At 42.3% G+C, this 25,109-nt stretch overlaps 1 protein-coding gene across 42 annotated transcripts in view; it reads right to left on the bottom strand.

Moving 5' to 3' along the window:
- Positions 1-25,109, bottom strand: part of APBB2 (amyloid beta precursor protein binding family B member 2) — a 381,324-nt gene that overhangs the window by 223,200 nt on the left and 133,015 nt on the right. For 32 of the 42 annotated variants that reach the window (XM_067036201.1, XM_067036193.1, XM_067036204.1 and 29 more), the window contains one exon: positions 16,851-16,967. The exons of the other annotated variants lie outside the window; for them this stretch is intronic. The gene's annotated coding sequence lies outside the window, so the exon portion shown is untranslated. The remainder of the gene's footprint in view (positions 1-16,850; positions 16,968-25,109) is intronic. 42 annotated transcript variants of the gene reach the window in all.

The raw sequence follows: 25,109 nt of genomic DNA, 5'->3' as shown, positions 1-25,109 counted from the left end.
CCTATGTCACGTGGGCCCTGCTCAGTAATGCTCATCACACCACTGACTCCTCCACAGCACGGACCACAATCCATAACCATCTTCCCTGTCGAGTAGCTTTCCTATCGCCTGCCTCCGTCACCAGAATGAATGGAAGTTCCAAGGGAGCAGCGACCTTACCTACCTTATTCAATGCTCTATCCCCAGAGCCCAGCACACAGAAAGGGCTCCAGACCATTCATTTTGCCCCTGTGCTTCCTGGATGGGTTCGATGCCTCTGACCTCTAACTCCCACCTACATCACTAACACCTCAGCGTGGCCACCAAACAGACACTGCATCCCCAGGACCTGGCCCCTGCAATCTTGACCTTGGAATTTCCTTTCTCCCCAACAATCTCCCTTGTTTGTAACCCCTTCCAACTCCTCTTCACACTGACTGAAGCAGTCAGCACAGTGGTTAAGAGCACACACCCTGAAGCCTGACAGCCTGGATTCAAATCTCAACTACACCACTTACTATATAGCCTTAAATAAGTTACTTATCTCCTCTGTGCCTCGATGTCCTCAACTGTAATTGAGTGATAAAAGTAGTATCTGTGTCACAGAGAGTTATTGGGAGGATTATAAGGATACACCTGAAGTGCTGAGAACAGTGTCTGGCTATGTATGTGTTAGTCATTAATAATAATATAAATAGGGACTTCCCTGGTGATCCGGTGGTTAAGAATCCGCCTTCCAACACAGGGGATGCGGGTTCAATCCCTGGTCAGGGAACTAAGATCCCACATGCCACAGGGCAACTAAGCCCATGTGCCACAACTACTGAGCCCGCGCACCACAATGAGGAGCCTGCGCGCCACAGCGGAGGATCCTGCATGCCGCAAAAAAGATCCCACGTGCTGCAACTAAGACCCAATGCGGCCAAAAATTAAATAAATATTTAAAATAATAATAATAATATAAATAGGCGTTATTATGAACATGCTTTGTTCTCACCAGGCTATCCAGTCCCTTGAACCCTTCCTGTGTGACCCTACTTCATGAGGTCCCTCCATGATATCCCATTTCACATGCTCTTCAAATACCACCCACGGCACCTGCAATCCCATAGCTGCTCTGCCACTACATGATCAGAATCATACCTAATACCAGACACCTTTATGTCCTATTGGAGGAAGACGTTCTCTAAATCTGTTTTTTAGCTCTTGAACTTCACTGATTACACATATCTTTACTGGCCTTCCTCCCCTCTAAACTGCTACATCACATAATTTGAGTCTAACTGACGCAGTTACTACCTTTGGTCATGTCTACATATGAAAACATAAGCTCTTTCAGGACAATATGTAACTCTTCTCAATACTCCAGAGAAGCCAGCACAGCATTCGAGTACAGAAGATGCAGCATCAATCCATCTATTGTTTGGCTCTGATCACCCCCCTCCAGCCTTAACTCTACTCTCTCTCTCAACCAGAAAAAAAAGGAAGCCTCTTTTAAGCTCTGTTTAAATTGGACCCTTCAGTGTGAGGAATAGTGGTTTCAAAAACAAAAAGCTTCTATCTCCTGATGTTCAGGAAATCCTCCTTACCCCTAACCAAGCCCCAGTCACAAGGATAAAATGGTAGCAGGTATGCGTGATTTAGCCAAGTTATGGTGGATTTATTGGTATCAAGTTCCAAATAAGCAGTATGTAACTTAAGCTCTTTGAGGAATGTTCTTGTACCCTAGGAGATGGGGATCAACTTTTCCCATAATTAGACACTCCCAAGAAAGAATTCAAAGGAGAAATCAAGAGTAATCCCATGGATTTAAGTATTTTTCCATAAAACTAAAAGATGAAGAATGACTAAAAAGTCTAGATGTAGCTTTAATAAAACATTCTCAACAGAATATTCAGTAGTACATGCTTGCTATTTTCTATTTCTATACTATCTACCTACCTACCTATCTATTCATCCATCCATACATACATACACACATAGACATAAATACACACACACACACACACACACACACACACACACACACACACACTCATAAAAGGAAGGTCTAGAAGGTACAGATGCTAACAACAAACTGACCTATCTCGTGACTCTGCAATATACCCAATCATTTCTTTCCGAATTCTATAGGTTTCATTTTGTAATGGTTTTTGTGGCCTTCATTCAGGTCATCCAAGTTCACTTCCCCCAAGAAAAATTTCAAGTTTGCATAAATGAGCAAGTGTCCAGGAAACCTGGGAAAATAATTCTATTTGTTTTGGTTTCAAAATTGTCCCATAAAGTTGCCTATTTCTCTTCTTTCCTTTCCCATCTTCTGCTCCCAGAAGATGGGTATTAAGCTCCCACAGTCTGGCTGGGGCATTTTCTCCCAGTTACTCCATTAGCAGTAAGTGCTGTGGCCACCTCCCTGAGGACAATATATCCTTCTCATCTCTCTGAGTCAAAGCCTGTCTGCGTATCCAGAAGGCTAATCCGTCCCCAACATCCCAATCCTCTTCACATGGAGTGTGGGAAAAAGGCTGCTCAGAACCCCCTACAGTTATCCCAGAAATGCTGGGCATGCAGTCTGTAGGTACTCACCACACTCTACTAACAGGTTCTCTTGAAGCAAGAAAGCTAGTCTTTAGAAAGATAAAAGGGAGGCACACTTTAGTCTTTAGAAAGATAAAAGGGAGGCACACTTAGCTCTCTCCACGGACTATTTTGCCATGTTTTCCAGAGTCTCATTCTGCAACCAACACAGGCAGGTTTCCTTCCAGGATGTTGATTCCTACTGCTAAAGACTTGACATAGGGCTTCTTAGTTCTGTTCTCTCTTTCTGTTCCTATAGGGGAAAGCACTAGGTCCAGAGCATCCTTGTGAAGAGGAGACTTTTTTTTTTTTTATCACAACAAAGCAAGATTTCAAATCTCTAACTCAGAAGAAGCAGATTATAGAGAAGGTTTTGTTTTGTTTTGTTTTGTTGCGGTAGGCGGGCCTCTCACTGTTGTGGCCTCTCCCGTTGCGGAGCACAGGCTCCGGACGCGCAGGCTCAGGGGCCATGGCTCACGGGCCCAGCCGCTCCGCGGCATGTGGGATCTTCCCGGACCGGGGCACGAACCTGCGTCCCCTGCATCGGCAGGCGGATTCTCAACCACTGCGCCACCAGGGAAGCCCTAAGGTTTTTTGTTTGTTTGTTTGTTTTTTTAAAGCAAAAATTTACAAAGAAGAGATTTTAATTTGTATGATCGAACTTTGATTTCTATCTCCAGAGAAAGATAAATATATAGAAGTAACCTTTCTTTATTACTCTTAATATCAAGATAGAACCTTATTTACTAAGACATGAAATAAGCTCCATATTTGTAAATACCTAAAAATACTGCCAGTAGACAGCCCTCAGGTAACCATTTTCCCAGCTTGGGTTCACATGTCATGTTAAAACCTAGAACCTAACCTACTGATTCTGAGACGTGCACAGAAAGTGGTATTCCACAAGGAATGAAGTGGCTACTGATAAGACAGCACTTCACTACACTACACAACTGTGGTTACTCAGGTACAAGGCAACTCAGTAAAAGGATCTGCAGAACACTCATCCACTGAATTAATATTTACTGACCACTTATTTATGTTTAAAGTTCTGAGGAAATCAGGGATTGCAATCTGGTGATTCAAATGTCTTACAAATCCTTTTAAGTTTCTAATCAATATGGTGAGCAAAGATGACAAAGAATGACTGCCTGTTTCAAATACATGGAAAAACTGAATAAGATATAACTAACGACATTTTAAGTACAAAGAAAAAAAGTCAAAATCATGAAAAATAAATCCCTGGGCCAGAACTGAGGATGGAACTCAGAGTCAGTGGAGAAAGTTGAAGCTTTGAAGACTTAAAGGCTATGAGAACATGATATATATAGCCCTAATGTCTAGGGCCTAAGACTCTGATGATCTATAGGAAGGAAAGGGGCATACAGACAATAGGGCCCATGAAACTGGCTGGCTAGAGCTGAGCTATTAGCTTAATGGGGCAGTCATACAGGGTTGCCCCTCAGTAGAAAACAGTCATGCCCCCCACTCCCTAAACTTTGCAAGGAAGCTTTTATTTGGGGATGGGGTAAAAATAAATAAATAAAAATCAACTTTTCAAAACCTCACCAATATGAAAACAACATTCCAAGACTGCTCCCACAGGGAGGTATGGTATCCGCATACATAATCTCCATGTAGTAGCAGGGCCCAAGGCCAAGAAAATAATACCAAAAAATGGTCCAGAAGCAATGATACCCACGGGTACTGACTGAGACAAATAACAAAACTCCTCTGGGTTCCCAAAGTCCCAGTCCCTTGAAACTCCCATGTTAACCCTCACGGAAGAGGCACTCACAGTCACAGTTTAAGACCAAACAAGAAAAAAACCCACTCTAAGGAACAGCCAATGCAAATGGAAAAATCGGTGCCCCAAGAACTAAAAATAGTAGAACACTGTGAAAGAGACTTTAAAAATATATTTAAACAATTGAAAAAAGTAAAAATGGGATAATATGGAAGGATAGCAGGTGAAACTGAAAAAATCTACTACAAACTGCAAAAGTGAAGGAAGGGAACATTTAAAAAAACCCAAGATCTCTCCCTCTCTCTCTCTATAGATAGACTGATTGATCTATAGAAAGAGAGATACACATACACACAAATCAATTCTACTTCCATGAACTAGCAACAATCCGAAAATGAAATTTATAAAAAAGTCCATTTATAATAGCATCAAAAAGAATAAAATAGGAATAAATTTAACAAAGAAGTGTAAGACTTGTACACTGAAAACCATAAAACATTATTAAAAGAAATTAAAGGAGACCTAAATAAATGGAAAGCTATCCGTGGACAAAGATTTGGAAGAATTAAATTATTAACATGGCACTACTTCCCAAAACAATCTAAAGATTAAACACAATCCCTATCAAAACCCATCTGGTTTCTCTGTAGAACATAAAAAGCTTATCTTAAAAAGGGAAAGAATAGCCTTTCAACAAACAGTACCGGTAAAACTGGATATGAACATGCAAGAGAAGGAAGTTGGACCATATAGCAATATTAACTCAAATGAATCAAACACCTAAAGGTAAGCCCTAAAACTATAAAATTATTAGAAAAAAAGGGGAGTAAATCTTCAACACCTTGGATTAGGCAATGGTTTCTTAGATCTGACATCAATAGTACAAGTGACCAAAAAAAAAAAAAAAAATCAGATAAATTGGACTTCATCAAAGTATAAAACTTTTGTGCTTTAAAGGATACTATCAAGAAAATAAAAATACAACCCACAGAATGGGAGAAAATTGTATAAATCTGATAAGGGTCTAGGTATTCAGAATATATAAAGAACTCTTACAATTTTAAAAAAGGGTACATAACTCAATTTAAAAATGAACAAAGGGGGCTTCCCTGGTGGCGCAGTGGTTGAGAGTCCGCCTGCTGATGCAGGGGACACGGGTTCGTGCCCTGGTCCGGGAAGATCCCACATACCGCGGAGCAGCTGGGCCCGTTAGCCATGGCCGCTGAGCCTGTGCGTCCGGAGCCTGTGCTCCGCAACGGGAGAGGCCACAACAGTGAGAGGCCCGCGTACCACAAAAAAAAAAAAAAAAAAAGAACAAAGGATTTGAAAAGATGTTCAACATCAGTAGTCATTAGGTAAATGCAAATCAAACCCAGAATGAGATACCACTTCACACCCACCAGGAGAGCTATAATCAAAGACACTGACAATAAAAAGTCTGGCAAGGATGTCAAAACACTGGAACCCTCCTATAGTACTGATGGGATTGTGAAAGTGTTCAGCTACTTTGTAAAACACTAGCAGTTACTCAAAAAGTTAAAGATAGGGTTACCTTGTGACCCAGCAATTCCACTCCCATACATCTACCTAATGAAAACACTTGTCCCTTAAAAATTTGTACATGATTGTTCACAGCAACATTATTCATAACAGCAAAAAGTGGAGACAACTCAAATGTCCATAAACTGATGAATATATAAACCAAATGTGGCATATCTATACAATGGAGTATTATTCAGCAATAAAAAAAGAATAAAATGCTGGTAAGTACTATCAATACAACATGGATGAACTTTTTTTTTTTTTTTTTTTTTTTTTTTTTTGCGGTACGCGGGCCTCTCACTGCTGTGGCCCCTCCCGTTGCGCGGAGCACAGGCCCCGGATGCGCAGGCTCAGCGGCCATGGCTCACGGGCCCAGCCACTCCGCGGCACGTGGGATCCTCCCGGACCGGGGCACGAACCCGTGTCCCCTGCATCGGCAGGCGGACTCCCAACCACTGCGCCACCAGGGAAGCCCAACATGGATGAACTTTGAAAACATTATGTTAACTGACAAAAGGCCATACATACAGTCACCCCTTGGTTTCTGTGGGGGATTGGTTTCAGGACCCCTAGTAAACATCAAAATCTGCAGGTGCTCAAGTCCCTTATATAAAACAGTGCAGAACGTGTATATAACCTACACACATCCTCCTATTTAAATCATCTCTAGCTTACTTATAATAACCTAATACAATGTAAATGCTATGTAAATAGTTGCCAGCACATGACAAAGTCAACTTTTGCTTTTTGGAACTTTCTGGAATTTTTTTTCCAAGTATTTTCTATCAGTGGTTGGTCGAATCATGGATGAGGAACCTGCAGATTGAGGGCCAACTATATATTATGTGATTCCAGTCACACGAAATGTCCAGAATAGGCAAATCCATAGAGACAGAAAGTAGATTCTTCGCTTCCTGGAGAGAAGGAGAGCAATGTGGAGTGATAGTCAATGATGGATACAGAGTTTCATTTCAGGGTGATAAAAACATCCTGGAATTAGATAGTGGTGATGGTTGTACAACTTTATGAATATACTAAATGCAACTGGATTTTACACTTTAAAGGGGTGAATTTATAGTATGTTAGTTATATCTCATTTTTTGCGGGGGAGGGATGCAAAAACCCTCAATGCACAAGTTCAGGAATAGATAAGAAACAGCCAAAGAGGGAATTCATGAATTTGAAGATGGCTCAGCTAAGGAGGGTTTGTTTTAATAGGGGTTGGAGATTTGCCAACAAAATAGTATCTTAAATTTGGGGCTTCTTTATATTCTCCTCTGTACTATACCTTGCCTCCTAATACTGTCAGGTAAGGAGCAATCTTACCCTTTTTGGTTAGAGTACCTTGCACAGCAATTCAGACATGGAATGAATGTTTGTTTGTTTGGGGAGGAAACTAATATTTCTCTAGGTAAATGCAATAGCTGTGTGTGTGTGTGTGTGTGTGTGTGTGTGTGTGTGTGTACACACGTTCCTATAACAGCAAATAGTTGGCAGTAAGTAGAAAAGGAAAAAGTTCAGGGTGGAAAAAGAAAAAAGGTAGGCTGAATAATGTCATCCCCTCCCCTCAAAAGATATCTCCGTCCTAATCTCTAGAAACTTATATGGGCAATAAAACAGCAACTATGATTAGGTTAAAGTCTTGAGATGGGGAGAGATGCTGATGTTCTGGGTGGACCCTAAATGTAATCACAATTTGTCTTTGTAAGAGGAAGCAGAGAGAGATTTGACTGCAGAAGAGGAGAGGGTAATGTGAGCAGAGATGAGAGTCACTCACTTTGAAGATGGAGAAAGGGGCCACAAACCAAGGAATACAGGCAGTCACTAAAAGCTGAAAAAGTCAGGAATGCAGATTCTCCCCTAGAGCTTTCAAGAGGAATCAGCCCTGCCAACTTGATAGCCCAGTAAGACTCCTTGAAGACATCTGGCTTCCCAAATAGTTGAGAGTAAATTTTTGTTAAGTCACCAAGTTTGCAGTAATTTATTACAGCAGCAAGAGAAAACAAATACAAAAGGTAAGTAGAAGAAGAGAAATAATTCCTCCTTGAGAGAAACAAAGGAAACTGACACCAAAACATACAAGGGCATTAGAATTACTTCCCAGATTGGCGTGAGAACTGCCTCCCAGTTTGCAAAGGAGAACACTAAGGAGTTTTGGATGAGAGGGTTGATGAAGTCAGGTGGGTGCAAACAAAACGGGTTGTCATGTTCAAAGACAGGCTACCCTGAACACAACTAAAGCAGTAGAAACATGTGTGTTACAAAGCAGGATTTGGAAAAACTTGTAATGTGCAAGGAATCCCCTTTGTTTATTCATTATATATAAAATATATGTATGTATTGAGCATTTACTATATGTCAGGTCCTGTACTTAATGACATTCATAATGGTTCTCAGGACTTTTCCTATCGGAAGCATTTACACAATGACACCAGGAAACAGGTACTAACACACCTGTGTCAACTGTCGAGCTATCTAAACACTATCATGTAAAAGCACTTGTGTTTTTGTCACTGCAGTTGTGTAGTAAAGTGGATTACCTTTACTTACTCGGCTCTGACCTCCCATTTCAATGCTCTTTGTCTTGGCCTGTTTGCAGGTATTTTAAGCAGTTAAAATCCAAGGTCAAACACTACCTCACTATCCGTTAATGTTTTGTGTTCTATGTCTTGAATATAATTGCTCTGCCTTTGGCTTGGTTCTCCCTAGAGCCAAGGTTCAGTTGCAGTTCTTTCTCTGGAAAGCAAATATACTATAGAATTTTTGAACTATAGGTTACCTAAACATCATCCAGCCCAACTCCTCAATTTACAGATGTCACAAGTGAGATTCAGTTGGTTCTAATGACTCTTCTATGCCCTCAGCCTGGGAACGGCAGGGCCAGGGCTAGAACCCAGGCCTCCCATCTCCCAGTCCGAGGACTCTCTCACAGGTTGTCCACTTTTAAGTCCAGAGTTCTAAGTCTGAGGGCTTGGTTTCATATTTTAATTAAATCCCCAAGCTATTATCATATGAAAAACCTAGCAACCTTATCTCTTTAAAGAATCAGACTTTCAGCTTATAACCAATACAAACTGCGTGTAATGAAGACAAGTCATATTACCAACACAAGTCAAATTGACTTTTTTTACATTTGCATCACATATATTTAAAGTGGCTGATTTGGAGCTACTGAACAGATAAACTTTTTTTTTAAGTTTAAATAAACTGAGTTTAAAAATTTTAAATCTAAGCCTCAATATTAATAAAAAGGAAATGCAAACTACAACAATGAACATTGCATATTTCACCTATCATATAGAAAAGTGTTTTTTCCTCTGTTTCCAGAGTAGGAAGAAATGGGCAGTCTTCACACAAGAATGATGAAAGTAAATAAAACTTCTCTAGAGAGCAGTTTGGATGTGTGTAGCAATGTCCTTAAAATGTACAAGCAACCCTTTAACTAAGCAATTTCACTTCTAAATATTTCCTAAGCACACACACAAAAAAAGACTTATGAGTAATCTATAAGGACAGAAACAGACTGGAAATAACTTAAATGTTCAACAATGGGTGACTGTTAATTATGATACATCCATGCATTGTAATAAAGTATAATAAGATCGGTAAAAACCACCTACTAGAAGAACATTTAATATCAGAAATTTCCATGATGAATTAAGCAACAAAAAGTAGGTCATAAAATAAGATGATGATGACAGTAATGCTAACATGAAAGTACAGGTGCTTATAAAGACACACACACGAAGATTATACAGACATGCAAAATGTTAAGGATGGTTTTTTTCCCCTTGGGTTTTTTAGTATTTATGCATTTTCTAAAATATATAGATTTTTTTTTTCTTGGACAGAAGAAAAATCTAATCAGTGTATTTTAAAAATCGTGTTCCTGGGCTTCCCTGGTGGCGCAGTGATTGAGAGTCTGCCTGCCGATGCAGGGGACACGGGTTCGTGCCCCGGTCCGGGAAGATCCCACATGCCGCGGAGCGGCTGGGCCCGTGAGCCATGGCCGCTGAGCCTGCGCGTCCGGAGCCTGTGCTCCACAATGGGAGAGGCCACAACAGTGAGAGGCCCGCATACCACAAAAAAAAAAAAAAAAAAAAAAAAAAAAATCGTGTTCCCTTTAACCTTTCCCAACTCCTACATATATCCACTTTTCATTCATGGACTCACTGAAACCCAGGGGGCTCCCCTGCTGTGATCCCCTGCAGGTGATCTGGACAATCCTGCAGGCCTTCCTCCCACCCCAGGAAAACCAATGAAAACCAAAACAGAAAGCCCCTCTCCTGAGATGCCACCTCACGTCCTGGCTGTTCCAGGCAGTGAGAACCACACTTGGTGGTGAATGATCTTGGGCACTGCTCTCAGTCTCCTGGTCTTAACTCAAATTCCCAATGTTGGGACTTCCCTGGCGGTCCAGTGGACTCAGCGCTTCCACTGCAGGGGGCGCTGGTTCCATCCTTGGTCGGGGAACTGCAGCGCGGTGCGGCCAAAACAAACAAACGAACAAAAAATTCCCCATGTTTCCTCAAACCCCAACTGAGTTCAGAACCCTCCCCCCGACCCCCTGTAAACTCCAAGTCTGCCCAACCTTGCCCTTCAGTACTCTGTAATCTCTAGGGCAGTGCTTTTCAAACTGAGAGTTGAGATGTGTTAATGGACGGAGAAAATCAATTCAGTGGGTCCTGGCCAACATCTTTTTAACCACAATAAAAGTCCCTCCTCCTGTGGAGGGGAATCAGGCTCCCTGCACTCACCTGCTTTTACTGCCTTCCTCTGGGACATCACGTAAGTAAGTCCACTACAGGCTACAGCTACTTCTGAGTTGCTACTGGTCTAGAAAGGTATTTACGACACTTTGTTGAGTAAACACAATGTCTGACATTATCCTATTTCTGTAAATAAACAGAATAAATAAGTAAATATATTAAGAGAGAATACTGGAAGTACAGGAAAGCATTCAACAAAATGTTTAACACAGTTATCCCTTGGTATATAGGGTTGTGAGAATTTATTTTCTCTTTCCGTCATTTAAAAAATTTTCCAGTGCTCAACATCGCTAAGAATTAGAGAAATGCAAATCAAAGCTACAATGAGGGACTTCCCTGGTGGTGCAGTGGTTAAGAATCCGCCTGTCAATGCAGGGAACACGGGTTTGAGCCCTGGTCCAGGAAGATCCCACATGCCGCCGACCAACTAAGCCCATGCACCACAACTACTAAGCCTGCACTCTAGAGCCTGTGAGCCACAACTACTGAGCCCGTGTGCCACAACTATTGAAGCCCAAGTGCCTAGAGCCTGTGCTCCATAACAAAAGAAGCCACCACAACAAGAAGCCCACTCGCCGCAACTAGAGAAAGCCCGTGCGCAGCAACGAAGACCCAACAGTCATAAGTAAATAAATAAATTTATTTTAAAAAACCTGACACCAGTCAGAATGGCCATCATCAAAAAGTCTACAAATAATAAATGCTGGAGAGGGTATGGAGAAAAGGGAACCCTCCTACCCTGTTGGTGGGAATGTAAATCAGCACAGCCGTTATAGAGAACAGTATAGAGGTTCCGTAGAAAACTGCAAATAGAGTTACCATACGATCCAGCAATCCCACTCCCGGGCATAGACCCAGAGAAAATCATAATTCTGAAAGATTCATGCATCCCAATGTTCACTGCAGCACTGTTTACAACAGCCAAGACATGGAAGCAACCTAAATGTCCATCTACAGAGGAATGGATAAAGAAGAGGTAGTACATATATACAACGGAATACTACTCAGCCATAAAAAAGAATGAAATGCCATTTGCAGCAACATGGATGGACCTAGAGATTATCACACTAAGTGAAATAAGTCAGACAAAGACAGACAAATATCATATATCACTTATACGTGGAATCTAAAAAAAATGGTACAAATGAACTTATTTACAAAACAGACTCAGACCTAGAAAACAAACTTATGGTTACCAAAAGGGAATGGTGGAGGGGCGGGATAAATTAGGAGTCTGGGATTAACATATACACACTACTATATATAAAATAGATAATCAACAAGGACCTACTATATAGCACAGGGAACTCTATAGGAAAAGATACTGAAAAAGAATGGATATATGTATATGTATAACTGATTCACTATGCTGTACACCTGAATCTAACACAACATTGTAGATCAACTATACTTCAATATAAAATAAAAATTTAAAAATTTCTATATTAAACATATATTACTTGCATGATTTTTAAAGCATTGTTACTATTTCTGTATTATTATTACTCTTTCTATATGAAGTGCTCTCCTAGGGCCTTCACATTACCTGTAATTACTGGGTTCAAATAATGGATGAAAGAGGAGATATGAGACAGAGGTTAGCATCATTTGATGCAGAATCTTTTAGGCCTCTAAAACCATGTTACTAAAAGCCATGGTGTGGAGAATAGGAGAGTGGACAACATCTAAATAAGTGATCATCCAAGTGATGACCAGGTCACTAGAAAGCCTGGTGGGAGGAAAGAACACAGACAGAAGGCAGATGAACCTAGGCTCAAACTGCAACTCCGCTGTGACAAGTTACTTTGTTGTTTCAAGCCTCAGTATTCTCATCTGTGAAATGGGGATGATATGATGAACCTTTCAAAGTATATCCCATTTGAAGTGGAGAATTTCTAGTAAATTCAGTACACAGTGAGTGGCATAGAGTAGGACTACAAACAAAACCAATGTCTTTCATCACTGAGAATAAGGTAAGTCAAGGAGGGAAGGCCAAAAGAAATAATCATATTTGCCTGCTACTGTTTAAACTTTTTAAACAGCAATTTCTTAAGAAAGGGAGGAAATGCCCACCCTGTGAGTAGGAGGGAAAGGCAGGAGAGTCAGGGGCGGGCAAGCAGCACAGGGCCCAGCACACGGACGGCCCTGGAGGCCTTAATTACACCCTCTTGGCCTTGGCCTTGGCCTTGGTCTTCACACGTTCCACCAAGTTCTCTGGAAAATGCTTTACAGGGCCTTCCTGAGGACAGTTATTACCCAGTCTCACCCCTAAGCCCAAAGTGATTCCACAAATATTTGAGCTTCTACCACTGATGGAGCACTGTCCTCATACACAGAGGAGAGGAGGGAGATGAAACAGAGTTTAGTTTCAAAGGTCCGACGAAGTATACACACACGCCAAGATAGAATGAGTAATTTGGGACACAAGCTTCACAAGGGAGATGTAAGAGCTACAGGAACGCGTGCCTCCTGCTGGGAAACGAGGGAAGCTTCCTGGGAAAGAGGGCAACTCTGCTGCACCCGAAGGTCAGAATGGGGTTTTAGCAGGTTCTCCACAGAGGGATCCTCATTCCAGAGAGGGCACAGCACGAACAACGAGTGACCCAAAGGCAAAGCGTGTGTCTCGGCAGGAGCAGCCCACTCGGGCCAACACAGGACACCTACTGAGGAGTAAGACTACCACCAACGACAATCACATCAGTAACCAACCAGTAATCATGGGTAGTATAAGGAGCAGTGAGAGAAAACGTGGAGGACTCCAACGTCAGGGTGACCTTCTGGACTAGCGGGGATGCGCTGAGCATGCGGAAGTGATGTGATTAGAGCTGTGCTTCTGTGAGATTAATGTGGCCACTATGCAAGAGTCAAATTTGCAGGGAGAGAGACTTCCGGCCAGAGGTCGGGAGACTATTGCAACAGTCCAGACCCTGATGGTCAGGGTTAGAGCAGAGACTGCAGTCACGGAAGGATACTACAAGATGCAAACAAAAATAAATAAGGATGCAATCTGACTAGTAATTTCCAGGATAATTTAACTCTAGTCTTAACACAAGCACAAATATCTATAAGAAAAGTGGGGGGCTTCCCTGGTGGTGCAGTGGTTGAGAGTCCGCCTGCCGATGCAGGGGACACGGGTTCGTGCCCCGGTCAGGGAAGATCCCACATGCCGCGGAGCGGCTGGGCCCGTGAGCCATGGCTGCTGAGCCTGCACGTCTGGAGCCAGAGAGGCCACGGCAGTGAGAGGCCCGCGTACTGGAAAAAAAAAAAAAGAAAAGTGGGGAAAGGTCAGCTCTAGCTACTGACTTCTTACTTTGGTGCTCAGTGGATGACACTCCACATTCCACCAAAGAACAGCATCCTGTCCTGAAAAAAGCCTTGAAAGGCAGAACAGTGGTCCCAAAACATGAAAAAAGAAAATCCAGAACTCCCATTTGCCATGCAAGCCTCGGAAACAATTCAGAGCAGTATGTACTTCCAACCCTTGATGGAGGGTTGTGACCACACTTAATGACAAAATTATAAACTCCAGAGAATTTCTTTCCCCTGAAATAGTTTCCCATCTCCAGGGAACTATTCATGTCTAAAGTTCCTCATCAGACCTAGGCCTGGCCCAGAGGCCCCAAGTCATCTTAGATTTCTTGCCTTAGGTGATAGGAGACAGAGCAGCTGAGGTGAACGTTTCCTACCACCAAGAGTAACCACTAAAGAATGTCAGCTGGAGATTTCAACAAGCAAATCTTACTTAACAATCAGGAAAGGGGAAGTACAAAGGGGAGGGGGAAAGAATGGAAAACAAACCGCATAAAATAAATGATGGTTTTAATGCTTTGGACTAGGGGATCAATAACACTGGAAAGAGAGATGGAAAGCACAGAAGGGTGGGAACCACGTTCTAGGTCAGGATGTTTCAAGGAACGCATTACGCAGACACGCTGCAGGCCAAGGGACCATTGTGCGTGCCCCCTGGTCAAGGCAGACACGCACCCTCCTTCCCGCCAGAAAACGGCCCAGGTGACATGTCCAGCAGAGGCCTCGGCGTATTCATAGCAGCCACCTCTATTCTGGGGGTGGTTAGCTCATTCCTAGCACCCAGGAAGGGTGAGATAAGAAGACAGTTTTCTCCTAGAGAGTATTAGTAAGAATTAAGCCAAGTGAAAAAGAAGCGCTTCCTCTCAACTACTTGACAGCCCTTTAGAAAGCTCTGGAGAGGAGAGGTACGATGGTGGTGAAAAATGAGCAGGACCACACTTGTGAATTTTCCAAGGAAATTTACTTCTTCTACTCCAAGAAACCAAACTGTAAAATCTTAAGCATTTTAAAGGAAGAATTTCCTCAAAATATATTAGATTGAACCATAAGCAATCAGCATTTTTGTAGGTCAAAAACAGTCGAATATTAACAATTTCATGTGATTGAATTGCACTACATGCCTTCCAACTTTTTCTACAGCAGAGACAGGCAAATTTTCTCTTAACAGACCAGACTGTAGATATTTTAGGCTCTGAGGGCCAAGAGGCAAAACAGATTACGTAGGTAACCATTCAAAAACATGAAAACCATTGTTAGGCCCTACAAAAACAGGCATGGGCTAGATCTGGCCCATGGGCCACGCTTTGCCAGTCTCTGTCTTACAGTATGACAAGGGTAAACTTTTTCTGATAATGTTCACTATAAAAATGGCTGGGGCTTCCCTGGTGGCGCAGTGGTTGAGAATCCGCCTGCGGACGCAGAGGAGACGGTTCGTGCCCTGGTCCGGGAAGATCCCACATGCCGCGGAGCGTCTGGGCCCGTGAGCCATGGCCGCTGAGCCTGCGCATCCGGAGCCTGTGCTCCACAACGGGAGAGGCCGCAACAGTGAGAGGCCCACGTAACGCAAAAAAAAAAAAAAAAAAAAAAAAAAAGGCTGACTTTAGAGTAATACAGTGATGCCCTTGGAGGATACGAAAGTCTATCAATGAAAGCCACTGTTCCCATCCCAGCCGGCTCTAACGCTGGTGGCTCAGACCCCCAGGCTGCTGTCAGCGCTCTCTTCCGCTGCTGCTTCTACCGATCTGGCTTATTTTAGAAGCAGTTGCCTGCGGGAGGGTTCTAACTTTTCTAGGAAGAAAAAAGAAAAAGAAATGTACAAGGAAATGGGGCTTAAGGGTAACTGCCAGTAACCCTTAACTACAGAAAGGATAGGGGGGTCTTCCCTGGTGGCACAGTGGTTGAGAGTCCACCTGCCAATGCAGGGGACGCGGGTTCGTGCCCCGGTCCGGGAAGATCCCACATGCCGCGGAGCGGCTGGGCCCGTGAGCCACGGCCGCTGAGCCTGCGCGTCCGGAGCCTGTGCTCCGCAACGGGAGAGGCCACAACAGTGAGAGGCCCGCGTACCGCCAAAAAAAAAAAAAAAGAAAGGATAGGGGAACAAAGGCACTCTGAGGAATTACCCCAAACACACCCCTGATTTGAACTCAAAATTCCAGAGGTCCAAAGGGCAACAACAAAAACAGGTAAATACCAAAACAGCTGGCCCAAGGCTGAAAGACTAAAGGGGGCAAAAAATAAGTTTGAGACAGACTATGCTTTATAGAAATAAGAGAGATCATTAAATGGGCAATCATCATTTTCCTCCTAAGTTATCAGGGTAGAGCCAAATAGGAAAAGGCTGCATTTGTAGCCACTCCCAAAAGACTACTGTTGGGAAAACTTAACTGTTGTGAGACATAGAAAGTCATCACTGAGGGAATCAACAGCTTCCTCCCATGGAGAATGTTAAGAAATTAGAGTCGGGGACTCTCTCGCCAACATGTATTCAACAATGACATACCCTGAGGACCTCTTCTGGGTCCATGAATTTTTTTATTGCAAAAGAATCTTTTAAATCACTGGGAAATGTTTCTAATTTATGGCATTGCTATTGTTTCAAATGTTATATATTGTGATGAAAAAGGAAAACTTAAACAAACAAACAAACAAAACCTGTATGTGAGTAGATGCGCTGAAACAGAAAAGGGAGATTGCTGATATACACTTCTGGTCTGCCTTATAGGGCCACTGAATTATAAAAATCCTAATTTAGATAACATTTCTCATCATTCAATATTAAAAACTTACCCTAGAGCAGATCCATTCTCCTGCATTTCTAAACACTGTCATGTATATCTTATAAACCTTCACCAGTTCAGTAGCCTGCAATATTCTACACTGAAAATTAAAGGGGGAAAAAAAAAAAAGAGAGAGACAAATCCCATACATACATGAGCTGCCTGGATAACAGTGAGCCTCTGGGTACCGTCTGCCCATAGCGACCAGTCAGCACATTATCAGGGGCCCCGGCAGTTTCCAAGTACTCAGGAAAGACTGAGATGTTTAAGCTGTGGTACGGGGAGGGGGAGACAAAAAGAAAGTAGAAATAAAAAAACAGATTTAGGATAATGATTGCATATTTTCATTCAAATGCTGATGACCACAAATTTCCAGATAACCAGGTTTATGAATTATTCATAGTCACATCTGAGATGAAGTCTCCCTGTCACAGTTGGCAGGCCCAGAGCACGTTGATGATTATTAGCATGTGGCCCCTATACTATACTAAGTGTGACAGAAGCACACGTTGCTGTAAGTCTATCCATCAGGGCTGGCCCTCACTGGCCCTCTTATTTATTTATTTATTTATTTATTGGGCCACACCACGTGGCATGTGGGATCTTAGTTCCCTGACCAGGGATCAAACTGCACTCCCTGCATTAGAAGCGCAGAGTCTTAACCACTGGACCGTCACCTGCCCTCTATAGAGGACCAGACAACCCCACCCATGCTGACGCTTTTTCATCTCACTCTTCCTTAACGTCAAGGAATAGCACTAGCCTGGTTCTTTGTTGTGACATCTAAACTGATATTCTGTAAAAAAACAAAAAAACAAAAAAACTCTAAAAGCTTGAAAGGAAAAACTAAATTTTCTACACTGGGTAGCAAAGACATCAAATTAATTTTTTTAAAACTTTTCATTGAAGTAGAACATAAATATAGAAAAGGACACATACCACACACCGACAGCTCAATGAATTTTCCTATAGTGAACACACCAGATCAAAATCCAGAACGTTATCAGTACCCCAGAAACCCCCTTCGTGCCCCCTCCTAAAGGTACTACTACACATGGATTACTTCTGCCCTTTTTTGTAGACATCAAATTTATTTATTGTCCTTATCAAGTCTTCACTTAAAAAACATATGTTAGGGCTTCCCTGGTGGCACAGTGGTTGAGAGTCCGCCTGCCGATGCAGGGAACACGGGTTCGTGCCCCGGTCAGGGAAGATCCCACATGCCGCGGAGCGGCTGGGCCCGTGAGCCATGGCCGCTGAGCCTGCGCGTCCGGAGCCTGTGCTCCGCAATGGGAGAGGCCACAGCAGTGAGAGGCCCGCGTACCGCAAAAACAAAAACAAAAACAAAAAAAAAACATACATTGAACGCCTCCTATATGTGAAGCACCGTCCTAGGCACGGGCGCTACAAAGAAGAATAAGGCACTGTCTCTGTCTTTAAGGAAAGCAAAGTCTAGTGAGACCAAGGAACACACACGGCTGACCCCACAGGACAGTGGGACGAGCACAGTGACGGAGACACATGGCAAGCAGCCCAGAAATGGAGAAGTCGGGGAAGGCTTCCAAGTACCAGGGGTGCCTGGCATGTCCTCAGGCTGGGCAGGACTTAGCCAAGCGGGGACTGGGAGACAAGACAACGGAAAAGGCAGGAGTAAGAAAACTGCCTGGTGTATTCAGTGCTGCTGGACTCTCTAGACTGAGGCCAGGAAAGAAGCTGCATGGAGCCTGACTGTAACCCTGTACACATATTCGAGAACTTTAAACTAGTTGCAGACAGCCACTGATGGATCAGATCTGGGTTTCAGATGCATTACTCTCTCTCCGGATGGATTCAAAGAGGGCAGAGTAGCGGCAGGGAGACCAGTTAGGCTGGAGAGGAAGGGTGAAGATTAGGGCAGTGGAGGTGTGGGGAAGGGATAAGGAGAGAAGAATTAGTACTTGGGAAACATCCAGACACTAAAAGCAGAACAACATGGTACCTGACTACATGTGGGTGGACGGCAGTGACAAATGAGGTAGAGAATACTAGTGAATTAACAAGTTTAGTAAGGAAGACAACGGGTTTAGTTTGGTGCATTAGAAATTGAGATGCAGAAGATTCAAGTGAGGACAACCAGATATTTTTGAGAGTGAGGCTTGGGGAAGAAACCTGAGCAAAACGTAAAGGCACAGAAGTGGTCACTACATAGAAAGTAGCAGAAATCAGATTAGCGGGTGATAATCACTGAAGGAACATGTGTAGAGAGAGAAGACTGGAGGAGTAGTGCCAAAAGCAGAACTGTAGAGACAATGACAGAACTGGCAGAGAAAAAAGATCTTCTGAAAAGGACCAAGGAAGAAAGGCAGAGAGGTACCATGGAATACAATGAGATGAATAAAGTTAAGAAATGAAAACTATAGCTTTGGCTTTGACACTTAAGCAGTCACTGGCCACCTTGACTGAAGGTGGTTTCACTGAAGTGGTAGAGGCAGTGATAACAGAGCAAGTCAAAGAAGAGAAAGGAGGACGAACAGTTGTTGAAAGACACTGGTGCTAATTAATGGAAGTCCATACTGACAGCAGTAGAGACGGAAAGGTTGAGAGTTCAAGAGGGAGGAGGTAAGGATGGAATAAAATCCCAAAGGTGGTGGGGGAAAAGGGTCAGGAGTACAAACAAAGGGGCTGACCTTGAAGAGGAAGGGGGAATTCATAACCCTCTTATATTAGAAGTATGTTAGATTTAGAGGAGTGAAAACAAATCTGGTTATAGTAAGTTTGTAGGTAACAGCACTAGGATATTAGAGGCGATAGACTAAATGACATCAGTATTGTAGATAAATAGTTGCCATGGTTCTTTGCTAGGAATAAGTTGACACATAAATGGTTTGATGACACAGATCTTGAAAATCTTGGTTTCTGGCATGCTACCCTGTTGTAAGTAGTCTGACCCTGTTTTAAGGTAAATAGACATATACGCCAGTACATATCAAGGTGGGAAGGGGCATTTGCGAGATAGGCACACCCACAGTAGAAGTTATTAGTAGTACCAAAAAAAATACCATACAAGCAAAAGATTCAGAAGAACACTCTCTTAAAATGATCTTTGGTCCCCGGTGCCAACCGTTCCAAAGGTTTACATATAGTTTCATTAAATGAAACCACTACCCACTATCGTACAAGGCCTCTTAAGATGCTTCAATTCAAAGATTCTTTCTAGCATGACTGACCTAATGAGAATGAAGAGTCAGACATCTTAAAGAAAAGGCAAAAAGAAGAGGAGAGTGGAGCTGGCAGCGGTTTCCTAGTGAAACGTCCCTTAAGACAGCAGCGCAGTCATCACAATCCATCTCCTGCCCACTCTTTCGCCTCAGGTTTTTGTGAATCCGGAAGTGGGTGGAGTGACTTAGCTCTGGGAAAGCACTCCAACGATGCCCAAAGTAGCAAGGCGCATTAGAAAATCTAATGCAATGAAAAACACCTTGAAGAGCAGATTTTCTGTTCTCTAGGCAGCCTTTGTGATCCCACAAACTCCGAGGCTGCTCCAGGGTTGTTTGTCTATTCTGGTCACATGAACATGTCTCCAGGCCATCTTTGGAAGATGACAGAATTTTAGAATTCTAGATAAACACATCATTATCATCCTTGAAGTCAGCCAGGATTGAGATGGTTCCAGAGCCATCAGATGACTACTGACTGGGCCATTCATCTTTGTATCCCTGGGGCACAGGAGATAGAGCAAGCAGTCCATAAATATGGAATCAATCGATAAGCCAAGACATAAGCGAAGAGTTCTCACAACGAGGAGGTAAAGAGGCCAATTAAATGGTGAGAACAGAATTAGTCTTTCTATTCCTTCCTTTCCCACCCTAACTGACTCAGAGTCAAGCCACAAATCACATTCAACTGCATTTACTTTCCCCTTCGCAGAAGAAAGTCTCTATGAACTCATAAGTAAATATTGTGTGTTAAGAGAAACCAGAAATCATGAAATTATGAAAAACAGGATGCCTCTTAAGTGGGAAAATAAGTAGGTGTGAACATTTTGAGCATACAAAGAAACAGAAATTGCCCACTTTACATCTATCTGCCTTCTTTGTTATCCTTTGGTGTGAAGGACAGACCCATTATTACTTTAACAGCAGGGTGCCTCTCCTCCCAGCCGCGCATTCACACAGCAACCCGCTCAGCTTCAACGGCACTGGGCAACAGATCCTAATGAGATAATCAAGTCTCGCTTCCTTAAAAATTCTGATCCAAACATATATTTATATTATGCATCATCTCATTTCTTTTATAACGCATAAGCTCTAAGGTATCACTGATCACAATGAACACATTTGACACATGACAAGAAGCCCACTGTAGTACTGTTTGGAAACAACTTGAAGGATAAAGTTCCCCAAAGTGAGGAATAATGGGTTTATTGTTTTGTTTATTAGTGTGTACTATGTGACTTTTTTCTGAACTGTTAAAAAATAACTCTGTCCTGAAACATCCAATCTGTTTCTGCCCATCTGAACAGCAATATATGGAGAAGGAAACAGATCTTTGAGACTGCCATCCTTTTTCTTATTCTTGATTAAGAATCTAGGAGACCAAGATGAACAATACACCATTCACTTGAATGCAAGCCACCAAGGGGAGGAAAGGAATATTTATGCCAGTGCACAAAGTGTTTAGTGTGCAACTTTTTAATTACTATATTTATGGTATTATCCATATTATATTCACTAACACAAATGCTCTACAGGGACATTAATCCTCAACAAATACATCAATGCTTCCCTCCTCGCCTCCAAATTCTTATTATGCTGATATGGGGCAAAAATGCCAAGAATTCTCTCCGAAATAAACATTTCACGTCAACAATCACTTGTTCTACTATCTCCCTTTCTAACTGTTTTATAACATAACAACTCTAAGTATCTGCTATTAACCTAAAAGACACATTTGTAAGCAAAATATTTTTTTTAAGGGCTTTGTTTAATGTAACTTTTTTTTTTTTTTTGGTGGTATGCGGGCCTCTCACTGTTGTGGCCTCTCCCGTTGCAGAGCACAGGCTCCGGATGCACAGGCTCAGTGGCCATGGCTCACGGGCCCAGCCGCTCCGCGGCATGTGGGATCTTCCCGGACCGGGGCACGAACCCGTGTCCCCTGCATCGGCAGGCGGACTCTCAACCACTGCCACCAGGGAAGCCCGTAACATCTTTTTTGATATGAAAGTTGGTTCAAGCTACTAAAAAAGTTGATTATGTTCTAAATAACATAGTCTGTAACTCATCAAATTATAAGTCTCTGTATCACTCTGCACTTATAGTACCGTAAAATTTCTGCTTTTTAGAAACCTCAGTGGGTAAGGCATTGAGGATGACGAAGAGTTTCATAATGGCTGAAGGATGACCCATCTAAGTAATAAAATGGGTTTAATTTCAACCATACTGGATTTTTTTTTTTTTCCCTAAAAGGTAATGCCTTCTCAGAGAATCCAGAATGTGATTAGGCTTTGGTGACATAGGATAATCAATATGCCTATCAATTATCATGCTCTGTTAGAACATGAGAACACTATCGCTGAGGAAAAGAAGCTGGCCCAGTGGATACTAGGCAGATGTTGAGTTTCTACCACCGTGATGAGACCTAGATGGGGAGTTCCCACCAAAGCAACAGGACACTCTGAGAATCAAAGGGAAGAGACTGATGAAATTCAAACACCTAGGAAAAGGAGAGCCAAAGGTGAAATCTAAGTCATAGATCCAGGTCTACAGCCAAGTGGAGTCAGGATGTGAGTGGAAGATGAACGGATGAGATAGAGGGACAGGGCATAGGACTGGCTTTATGTGTGTGCTGCTGGTGACCACACTGACCTTGCCTAGAGTGGCCAGTGGCAAGACAACCTTTCCAGGCACAGAGGGATGTCTGTTCCTCTACTCAAAGGTTGCTGACCGCTATATTTTGGGAGATATTTTTGCCTACCTTTCATAGTTTGGTTATGTCCTCTCCCTTGCTGTCAAGAGTTGAGTCTCATTGCTTTTAGAGTATCAACCTTTCCCTTCTTCAAGTCAGCTATGATTTTGGAAACCAAATAAAACTAAAAAGCATAAGATAATTAAAACTTAAAATACTAAGCTCCAGATAAGTTCTGAAGGACACAGTACACAGACTCTGAACCCATACTGGGGCAGGTGAGATGTCTTTTTTGTTTATCCCTTGGCTCTTATAGATTTCAAATCGTATGCCTTAAGTAGGACTTGCACGAAGTCATTTAGTACAGACACAGCTGAACCTTTTTCTTTCTTTTTTTTTTTTTTTTTTTTTTTTGCGGTACGCGGGCCTCTCACTGCTGTGGCCTCTCCCATTGCGGAGCACAGGCTCCGGACGCGCAGGCTCAGCGGCCATGGCTCACAGGCCCAGCCGCTCCGCGGCACGTGGGATCTTCCCGGACCGGGGCACGAACCCGCGTCCCCTGCATCGGCAGGCAGACTCTCAACCACTGCGCCACCAGGGAAACCCACAACCAAACCTAAAACATGCCCTGGGGTGTTATTTGTAAGTGACTGCGGTTATATTTCAAGGACTTCTTTTAGAGAAACCCAGTAAGTTGAATATCCAGGAACACAACCGAACCAATTGCTCTGATGTGAAGTACCTGGGGAAATGTGGGAATAAACTCAAAAGCTGGAGAAGGGAGGGCTTTGTCACTGGATGAGTAAGTGGCTGTGGGCAAGTCAATTAGCCTTCTACTCCCATCTGTAATATGGGTTAATGATACCTACCTTGCAAAGGTATGAAGAACAAGTGAAAGGCTCAGACGATACCAACAAATGTAAATTAGACCTTAAGTGGAAACGCACTACATAACCCCCTATGACACACAGATCTTTATTTAGAGCTGAGAAAGTCATCTGCCTAGTGGTTCCTATCCAGTTCTCACCAACTCATATGATAAGATCCTCTTCCCAAATTATTTTCAACAACTTTCCTTTTGGTTAATAAATAAAATGTTTTCAACTTAACTGTTTAAATAGGAAGTAAGTATTACTGCATTTTCAGGTAAAAAAAACTAGAATGTAAAACTTCCCCGCATTATGATATTCCCACTTTGTTTCTTCCTCAACTTTTTCTTATTCAAATGATTTCTTTTCCCATTTTTCTTTATTGAATCTTTGCTTTCTCACTGTAAGTTATGCCCTTGTAATAACAGTAACTACCAGCTTTATGTTATTTAGCAGTTTACAAGACACTTTCACATACAATACCTTATTTCCCTTAAATTACTTTTACTTTCTTTCTTCCCTTTATTTTTACCTTGCTCCACTTTCCAAAACACAAATAGGACTTCCTAAAATCAGCAAAGAAGCAATTTTTCTCCTTCCGACTGCCAACACATTACACAATACTTGGCAGAGTTGTCTAAAGCAAGTTAGACTATATACAGTATACCTAAATCCTGACACATCCAATTCTTCTTGCAGATTATTTTTTTCTCCCCTGATGATCTTTTGAAGTTAAAATACAGTGAAAATTATGTAAATGTACCACCATGTTAAAATAAGACAGGAAAATCTCTTTGAGAATCATCAAAAATAGTAAATGAAAAATAAGAGAGAAAGAAGAGGTAAAAAGATTTACAAAGAGAAAAAGAAAAAGCACAAAGTTGATGTTGTTTTGGCGTCCAGAAAAATCTCCATTATCTATCTCACCAGACCTATTTTTCTCCAAGCTCTGCATTAAACAATCTGATCATTAAATCTGTGAAAACTACAAGGGATGAGCCCATCTCATTAAAAAAAGATGATCTTTTGAGTTATGATCATGAGAAAGAGCATCTATTTCTGGTTTTAAGGACAGAAGTACTTCCTGCTTCTTGCTCAGAGGCAGCGACACTTCTAGTAAGCTTTAGCACAGAACAGATGCCTGGCACCCTTCACCTATCATGATGAAAACAGGGACCTTCAAATAGAAATATTTCCTCTCAGAAGCTCTACATACTTTCAACCTTGACCAACAAAGAACATGAGGTGTCTGAAACAGGAAAATATTAATTCTACCATATGAAGGTAAACATTTTTTTTTAAAGGATTCTGTAAGCTCTAGGGTGGGAATCAGATCATATTCCCCTATATTCATTCAAACCCTACAGGACACAAAAGCTTTAAAGTTTGAATTGGCTTTCCCTTTGCTTTACAATGGTTGAATAAGGCCCATAGTAATTTTACAGTAATTCTTTTTTTAAAAAATTTATTTTATTTATTTATTTTTGTCTGCGTTTGGTCTTCTTTGCTGCACGCGGGCTTTCTCTAATTGCGGTGAGCGGGGGCTACTCTTGGTTTCGGTGCACAGGCTTCTCATTGTGGTGGCTTCTCTCATTGTGGAGCACGGGCTCTAGGCGTGTGGGCTTCAGTAGTTGTGGCACACGGGCTCAGTAGTTGTGGC

This window comes from Kogia breviceps, chromosome 6, assembly GCF_026419965.1.
Source record: "Kogia breviceps isolate mKogBre1 chromosome 6, mKogBre1 haplotype 1, whole genome shotgun sequence".
Classification (NCBI taxonomy): Eukaryota; Metazoa; Chordata; class Mammalia; order Artiodactyla; family Physeteridae; genus Kogia; species Kogia breviceps.
The sequence above is the reverse complement of the archived record's forward strand: the minus strand, read 5'-3'. Positions and strand labels throughout refer to the sequence as shown.